This window comes from Panulirus ornatus, chromosome 19 (genome assembly GCF_036320965.1).
Source record: "Panulirus ornatus isolate Po-2019 chromosome 19, ASM3632096v1, whole genome shotgun sequence".
NCBI lineage: Eukaryota > Metazoa > Arthropoda > Malacostraca > Decapoda > Palinuridae > Panulirus > Panulirus ornatus.
Genome location: NC_092242.1, coordinates 68,097,748 through 68,106,480, shown reverse-complemented (window position 1 = coordinate 68,106,480; position 8,733 = coordinate 68,097,748). Strand labels below are relative to the sequence as shown.

At 45.3% G+C, this 8,733-nt stretch overlaps 1 protein-coding gene across 1 annotated transcript in view; it reads left to right on the top strand.

Moving 5' to 3' along the window:
- The first annotated feature begins 5,419 nt into the window (after positions 1-5,419).
- LOC139755656 (teneurin-m-like) overlaps positions 5,420-8,733 on the top strand; it is a 606,211-nt gene continuing 602,897 nt past the window's right edge. Inside the window, exon 1 of the mRNA XM_071674281.1 lies at positions 5,420-5,442. The gene's annotated coding sequence lies outside the window, so the exon portion shown is untranslated. The remainder of the gene's footprint in view (positions 5,443-8,733) is intronic.

Here is an 8,733-nt window from a genome sequence, read left to right as displayed (position 1 = left end):
ATCTCGAAGGAATTAAGTGAAGACGAAGAAGAAAATAATGAGAAGATGTCATAAAGCCAATCAATGTCAAAAGGTGAAATTAAGGGTCGACTCTTACCTCGTGTGTCGTTCGAGCACCGGCCTGGATTACAGATGCCAGGTATCGTGGGTAAACGGAAATGCGACGCCTAAAAATGTTTCGTTGCGTTGGTTGTCAATCAGGGAGTTCATGTTTCCCCAGGGATACGCGAAACTGACAAGAAATCGGTGAAAGAGTGGGAAAAAAATACGTTACGAGTGACAGATGGAGAGAAATTAAATGACATTTAATGGACGAATAGGGGTACTTAAGGATTCTCTCGTGAAATAGGCATGGGTTATGTCAGTTGAAAAGTGGTTGACAGTCGTTGCTCTACCGGACTTTTTCAAGTAAATGTTTCCACAAAGACCTCAAGCGGAAAGTTGTTTTGTTCTTTTTTCCTGATGTATCTAACATCATAACTCCCGTGGCTTCAAATATAAGTCATTAGATTTAGTTTGATGCGAAACTACCGATGCATTTGTTTGGAAGACGATCTCGTATAGCTTATTTAATGATGTATTTGATCACCAAGTCAAGGTTAGTCTTCACATGGAGAAGCTTCTCTTACTATATAAACACTAGAAAGGTAAAACGTACAACAAGTGCAGCAACAGCTTCGTTAAATGGAATCCAGGTCGAACGTACGATGCACGTAAGGTAAATAATGATGATCGCACATTTTGCTTTTATCATATATTACAATTACATGCGATTACTTCTGCTTTACCTGGTGACTCTAGTCATCAGAGACACCTTGGGATTCGCTGTGGAGGAGTTTTTTTTTTTTCAAAGTTGTCATGAACAAGTGTACCTGCAAGACGAAGTAGACCAGACGAGCCAGTCTGTGAGGGGGTTACGTGGGCGCCTGTGGGCTGAGGCTTCCAAACAGCATAAGTAGACCAACGTCCCCAGCCCAGCAGCCAGGACCACAGCCCGGGCTGTGTGTGGGGGTAAGACGACCCCTCGAAGACTTGACCATACAGACACCAGGTTGTATGTAGTCTAAATGTCAGGTGAACGTGAGGAAACGGGGTGACCGTGGAAGTAAATATTACATCGCTGATGTAGGAAAAAAAAATCTTTATATTACAGAAGATATTAAAGAAAATAACAGGAAAAAGGAAACTCAGGAAAACTTTATAGGTCTGTTACATTGGCCTGTGCAGTCCCCATATGCAGTTGTGACACGATTCTGTTGTATGAACAAGGAAACACACACACACACAAAAAAAAAAATGATTTTTCTTTTTCCATGATGTAAAACTGTGTGTATGTAAGTAAAGGTTTGGCAAAGCTTTATTTTTTTTTTTTTTTGGCCCACGGCTCATGACTGCACATAGCGCGACACAAACTGTATTGCGATGCATTGTGGTGTAAAGCGAAATCAGTGACATCAGGCGGCAAAACTCTGAATCCCAAACGGGAAGTTGTTACCTCACAAAAACCCATATAACCCAGAGAGAGAGAAAGAGAGAGAGAGAGAGAGAGAGAGAGAGAGAGAGAGAGAGAGAGAGAGAGAGAGAGAGAGAGAGTCGTACATTGAGATGGTTATATAGCAAGGGGTGATAAGATAAACAAATGTTGTATAAATGCTGAAAAAAGAAATGCAGATTATACACACACACACACACACACACATGTATATATATATATATATATATATATATATATATATATATATATATATATATATATATATATATATACACACACACACACACTTGGGGACGTCGAGTGCAAGTGACTAGACCCAACAGTGAGACGGACCAGGAAAATGAAAGTGAAAATCTCCTGACGGCAACAGACAAGAGAGAAAATGTCTCGCGTAAACGGGCAAAATACAGTAATAGAAAACCGGAATTGTGTCCCCCACTGGTTGCCAAAAGCAGAGCAACGACCATAGCCTCAACCATCCTCCAACCAAACCAAGCTGGAATGTTGACACCAAGTTAGAGGGATGGGGTAGGGGGCACTGTGTGTGTGTGTGTGTGTGTGTGTGTGTGTGTGTGTGTGTGTGTGCGTGTTTGTGTGTGTGTACGTACGTGTGGCCGCTCTGGGAAACCAGGTCAAAGGGCATTACTGATTTTTTTTGGAGGGTCACCGACATAATCATGAATTTTAAATTTCGTCTCTACTTAACTTGCCTGTGACGAGATGTAGCATTAGGCAGTGTGTAGCGCGTAGCGCTCATTGTCTTAGGGGAGAAAAGATGAGACTTCGATCGTTGAGAATTGCGAAGAAAAAAAAGGAAAGAAATAACAAGAACATCGTTTCGTCCTACAACGTCGAGGCCAGAGGTCCTGGCAAGCGAGGGAAAATTATCCTGAATGAAGCTCTTACTACGTCGCGCATGACCGTACGTCCACCCGATACGCTGGCCATGGACAGCACTCACATGCATTCTACGCCAGCAACAGACTTGGGGGAACGCTTGATAAAGAAGTGCAGGATTCCGGGGGTCCGCTCAGAGAAAACCTTAGGTATTCCAGTACCAGGTCTCTGATCTTATTTTGGGGAAGTCTGAAGGCCATTGAATGAGTTCCACTCCATGAAACATGGACAAAAGCGATTCCGAAAGTCGACACGTTGCTAACACCTTAGTTCAGTCAGCGTCGGGAACTCCTCCCTCCCTCGGTAGCTCGATGCGGAACCAGGCTCTGCTGTCGCCTTTTAGGTCAGTCAGATGATCTGAAGTCGTGGCCCAGCGTGTTAGGTACCCATTGCATAGTCATTGAAGTCTTGGCTTGTTTTCATTTGGTCAACTAACGTATAAATGATTAGGTTAAAGTCGGAGGCTCCTCTGTTTTGGGCGAAGCATTTGTGTGTTACCTGCCTCTTTGAGTCTGGCTGCTGGAGACCAGGGACTTTATAACAAGGTCGGTCGCACACTCCCTGTACGAACTTATGCAAGCTCTTTTCGGTCTCTCTCTCTCTCTCTCTCTCTCTCTCTCTCTCTCTCTCTCTCTCTCTCTCTCTCTCTCTCTCTCTCTCTCTCTCCCCCATGAAGAACGATGAAAGTAACGAACAGGGTGTGAATTAGAATAATAGTGAAGAGCGATAAAGGAAAGGGCCTAACGTACACTCTGAAAAGCTGGGTTGACTGTGGACCGACTGCCGTAACCAGAAGTCGAACCTATGTCCTCGAACCCCCGGGCGACCCACGACTGCGTCACGGTCAGCGACGCTCGCAGCTACACCACGGAGGGCCCCATGGTGCATGATGTTGGATATATTTGTTTTACTTCATCGTGAATCACACATGTTTAATATCATCATATGTCTGGTCCTCAACACCCTACAGGAACTTGAGCGAGGGAGGAAAGGGTGATTCTTGCTCAGGTCATCCCCATATGGAGGTCTGGCCATCACCCTGTTTCGTTCTAAACAATATTCGCGTCCTTCTTTCTGAGTATTAGATTCATGGCAACCATCTTTGGTTCATTATTATTATTAGATTCGTTCTAAACATCATTAGGTTCCCACTTTCTCACTATCAGACACCCCTGGAGCGCCACAGGAGTTTGTATAGCCCTATGTATATTCGCGTTTTGATACGACTCAGTTTAGAGATGAGGAAACTTATCCAATATTTCAACCCGGCCAGGAACCAAGAGCCTGACTTAATGGTTATGAGCTGCCTGCATTAGCCATTACAGGATAGAATGCAGATTCTGTTACGAGCCGTCCAGTGTAAGGTTTAATCTCACCAAGACGGGTTATTCATTCCCATTTCTCTCAAGAATTAATCGTAAAAGCTTTCTTTTCTCTTTTATTTCTGGTGAATGTTGTTTCAAGGATAAGAAATTTGTTCCTTGTGTATATATATATATATATATATATATATATATATATATATATATATATATATATATGATATGTTTGATGGTAGATGGGACACTGTCTCCAGACTAGTCAGAACCCTTGCCCTAGACTTGGGTAGCGTTTCATGATGAGTGAATAACAGTGTATATATATATATATATATATATATATATATATATATATATATATATATATATATATATATATATATATATATTTCTTCTTTCAACCGCTGTTTTCTGGGTTTTTTCGTCGCTGGCAGGAATGTTCCCCCATGTAGTACCCTCGACAAACATTCGCTCATGGTACATTCAGCCTCATTCCCACCCTACTGCGGCGCACATTCCCTCTCTTCTCCTTCCTCATGACATCTCCCTCCCCGGCTCGCCCATTCTTCGCATGTCTCTCGCATGCACTCATTCTTTTTTTTTCGTTATTTCTTGGTATGCGTTCTCGCCGCATGGATGGACACTTTTTTTTCTTTCTTTTACTAGTTCATTCCTGGGACTTTTAAGTCCTCCTCCTCCCTCCCCTTATCTAGTGTGGGTGAGGACCTGGTGTCCTCCTCTCCAGCATGGGGTGTCCTACCAAGCACCGCCCGCCTCCCCCTCGTCCGAGCCGCACATCCTGTGCGTCCAGGTGAGATGGCACGCACCCGCCATTTTACCGACCCCTCAACACTTTTACCTTGGCATTCTCTCCTCTGCTGGTACTTGGTGTGTAACACTCTCCTCCTCTTCTTCTTCTTCCTCCCTCAGTTCCGGTACTCACTCTTGGTTCTGTGCCTCTCTCTGTGTCAGTGTTTTTTATCTTGGGGTTAATTACGATACCCTTTTCGACGGGGGTTCTTTCGGCTCACTCCGTCGCTGGAGGAACTCATGTCAGGAGGTCAGATTCATTATCGGCGAAGTTCACGCGCTTCCGCACCAGTGGTTCTCATGACGGGGAATTTCCTCCTTGACCTCTCGGTAATTAAGGACAATTAGCTGGTAAACAAGGTCATCTAAACTGTAGCGTTTCTTACTTCGGGCAGAAAAGTTCGAATGGAAGGTCTTCAAGGTGAAGGAGGACGGGACGCCTTAGTGAACACCGAGGTATCATATTCGTGCTGGTGTGGTTGATGTCGCACGGCAGCCGATCTGGGGTGCAGGTGTGAGTTATAGATGGTGGGACGTGCACCCTCAGGTGGATATTGTTATACCTACCATCCGACGTCACTCATCCACGACGCCTCTCGCCAGTATCTTCTCATCCGCTCAGGGGAAAGTAAAGTGGGAGAGTTAAACAATAATGTGCGACATGGCCATCCAATCTCTGATACACCTTGCGTACACACACACACACACACACACACACACACACACACACACACACACACACACACACTTTTCTTATTTATTTCAAGTACTTTCTTAAAGCCATGTCCACTGGGCTTGACACTTTCGTTCTCTTTTTCCGCAGGTAAGAAGCCAGTCAGCAGCGACGAAAGGTGATGCATGTGACTGTAGGATCTCGACCTGTTCCCCGGCCTCACCTCTTCCCACCGAGGTTTTGATCAGGTAATGTGCGTGTGTGTGTGTGTGTGTGTGTGTGTGTGTGTGTGTGAATGTGAAGCCTCTTGGTTTGGTTCTCATAGGAATGGCATCCCTGTTCTTCCGCATAGAATCAGGTTTTCAAACCATACAATTATTAGTTAGGTTTTTTTTCTGAAAGTGAACTTGTTTAATTTGTTAACGATTACTGTATAAGTTGTATAGTTGGCAAGTTTGTTTGTTTTTTGCTCGTTTGTTTGTTTCGTGTCTAAAATCATCACCTTCTCCCTGTGTTTGTTGGTGATAAAAAAAAGACACATTGTTGATGTTTTGTTCCCATCCACAGCAGGACACGCAGAAGAAACTACGGGGTTGTCTGCTCATGTTGGGTCTGCGTGCTCTCTCTCTCTCTCAAATAATTCGGCTGTGTCGCCATTGGGCATCACTGCCTTCATCATCTCTGGGGTCTCTCATGGTTTAGTAGAGTCAGTCACATGTATATATGATAACCTTACCACGATATTCACTTTTCCCTCTGAATGGAGGACGCGTCTCACGTGGAGGTAAGTGTTGTGATCACTCGCCTCCATCAGCTGAACCCGTCAGTGCTGCTGGCTGCATCTCTAAGCCTTTATTATCGATTAATAATATATCCCTTTTGTCCTTTGCTCAGAGTTAGGTTGCACACACACACACACACACACACACACACACACACACACACACACACACACACACACACACACACACACCTGCCCCCTCTTCAGGTAACTTTGCGTGCCGCCTCATCGATTCACGACTCCCTCCCTCCCTCCCTCCCAAACCGTTCCTCCAAAAGGTTTTCTCGGGTGACCCGAAACAAGGACACGTTCTCAATTCACTGCAGCTAATTCATCTTGGCGACATTGCTCTCAAGGTTATTTATGACTGTGGAAAGGTCTGTTATTCCTTTGAGGCGTCATATTTGTGTGTAAGGATTGTAAAATCATTAAAAAGTGAATAAGAGTTAAGGCTCTCAGTGGTATTAATGCTCAGGAATTTATGGTTGAGATTTGTTGAACCAATTTCTGATGTTTTCATGAGTGGTAATTTTGAGGGTGCTAATGGTGATAATGGGGAATGAGGAGGTGTGATGATAGTGATGATGAGGTGGTTGTGATAGTGAGGTCTGGGGAGACAATGATAATGGTGGTGTTGGAGGGAGATACAGCGTGTTGGTGTTGAAAGATAGTGAGATGATGGTGAAGAAGGATGGAGATGAGCGTAGTTATTGTGTTGGTGGTGAAGGAGGAGGTAAAATTTGATAGCAGTCGTATTGACGGAGGGGAAGTGATGGTGATGCCGAGGGAGAAGAGAAGGATGATGGTGAGGAAGGGGAGGTGACAGTGATGAAAGCTTTCGGAGAAGTGATGGTGATGGTCGTGGAAAAGCGAGATGTCATCCATGTGTTATGTTCTGGGAGCTGATGGCTTCCTCTATTTCACGTCCATGTGATGTATCGTATTCTGTCCTCATGTATCGTATCTTGGCTTTATGTATCGTGTTATGGCCTTTTGTATCATATTTTGTCCTTATGTATCGTATTCTGCCCTTATGTATCGTATTCTTCCCTTATGTATCATATTCTGCCCTTATGCATCGTATTCTGGCCTTATGTATCGTATCCTGGCCTTATGAATATAATCCCTGAATATATTGACATCTCCCTCCCCTGAATACATTAATATATTTACTCGGTATTTTTAAGGGTCTCTGGTGAGTGTCTGTCAGGCAGTAATGATGAGAAAACACGAGTGTCGACCCGTTTTACATGCCAGTGAATCTCACTTTTAAATTCGTGGCAAGTTAAGAGAGTCAGGGAATATGTCGAGCCTCTAACGAGAAACGAAATGCAGTCCCTCCCCTCCCGCCCCCTTTTTTCAGGGGGGAGTTGGGGAAAGAATCAGGGCGGACGAGGATGTGGGAAGATCAGTATATGTGACTCCGGAGTGAGTTATAAACGCAGTGGTTCTGTAGCGTAAGACTTGCACACACGTAGTTCGATGACTGTTATTAAGAGCATGGCGTCTCACGTACAACTGGGTCTCTCTCTCTCTCTTCATTTTTGATTTGTTTTTCCAAGATGTATTTCTTATCATGTATATTTACGTGAGATAGAGGGAAAGGGAGAAAGGGGATGGAACAGACTGACTGATACAGATAGAGGGCAATGGTGTGGTGAGGGGGAAAGAAGAAGAAGAAGAAGGAGGAGGAGGAGGAGAAAATAGGAAGAGGGGAAGGGTAGACACTTATCCAACTGACTGTTGGGTTGGTGAGGGCGGGCGCGCTCCTCTATGTCTGTTGAGGCCATATACGTGCGGATGTGTCCCCAGGGTGTGGAAGCCATCATGGCCCAAGGCTGATGGCTGACGGACGACGCCCCCAGCTGCTCCTCCTCCTTCTGCTGCACCTGTAGGCCTACTGTTGTCGTCCCAGTGCTGTTGCTGACGGGTAGGTGCTGTCCCGGCACTGCTGCCGCTAAACTGTTGCCGGTGGCTGGGCAGCTGTTGTATTGATGCAGCTGAGTTCCTGGTGTCCCGACAGTGCTGCCGTTGAGCTCCTGCTGTGTTGTTGTTGCTGCTGCTGCTGCTTCTACTGTGTCGGACCTACAGTCGCTTGGATGCTGTGGTACTGGTACAGCCGCAACGAGGCTGCAGCTTACCATAGTGGGAAAATTACGTCCGCGACGCCACGGAAGCGTAATGCAGACTGATGCGCCAACGAGGTGTGGCCTTCTGCCACGACAGCACTAACCTCTGCTCGGTCCTCTGCAACAAAAGTCACGCGTGGAGGACGCGCTGTGAGCAAAGCCCCTCACACTACCAGACTATGTATGACTCCTGAAGCTGGCCAGCATCTACCAGGTGATATAGGAAACTGAATACAGCTGACTGCTTTGAGCAGATAGACTCGTTTATTTTACCCCATGTTGATCACCTCTCTCGTCAAGTAGTAGCTCAACCTAATAACATTCGCGTCGCCAGACGCCCCTCCTCCTTGACACCTGCTGCCTCCAAGCCTCGGCTCCAGACCCAGTGCAAGAATATGAAGCCACAAGAGTGTTGCACGGGTTCAAATGCTATTCAACACCGAATGACTTACCCTACGAAGTTTTAACTCGGGAGTAGTTCTGCCATGACCCAGCCAAACCCATGTAATCAATCACCAGTGCCTCTGTCGATCAATCATGTGTTCTCATTGATTGGAAGATTTTATATGCTTTCCTGATAAATGAAGTCAGCAAAACCCACAGTCTTTGTTTGAGTGACGAACCAATGC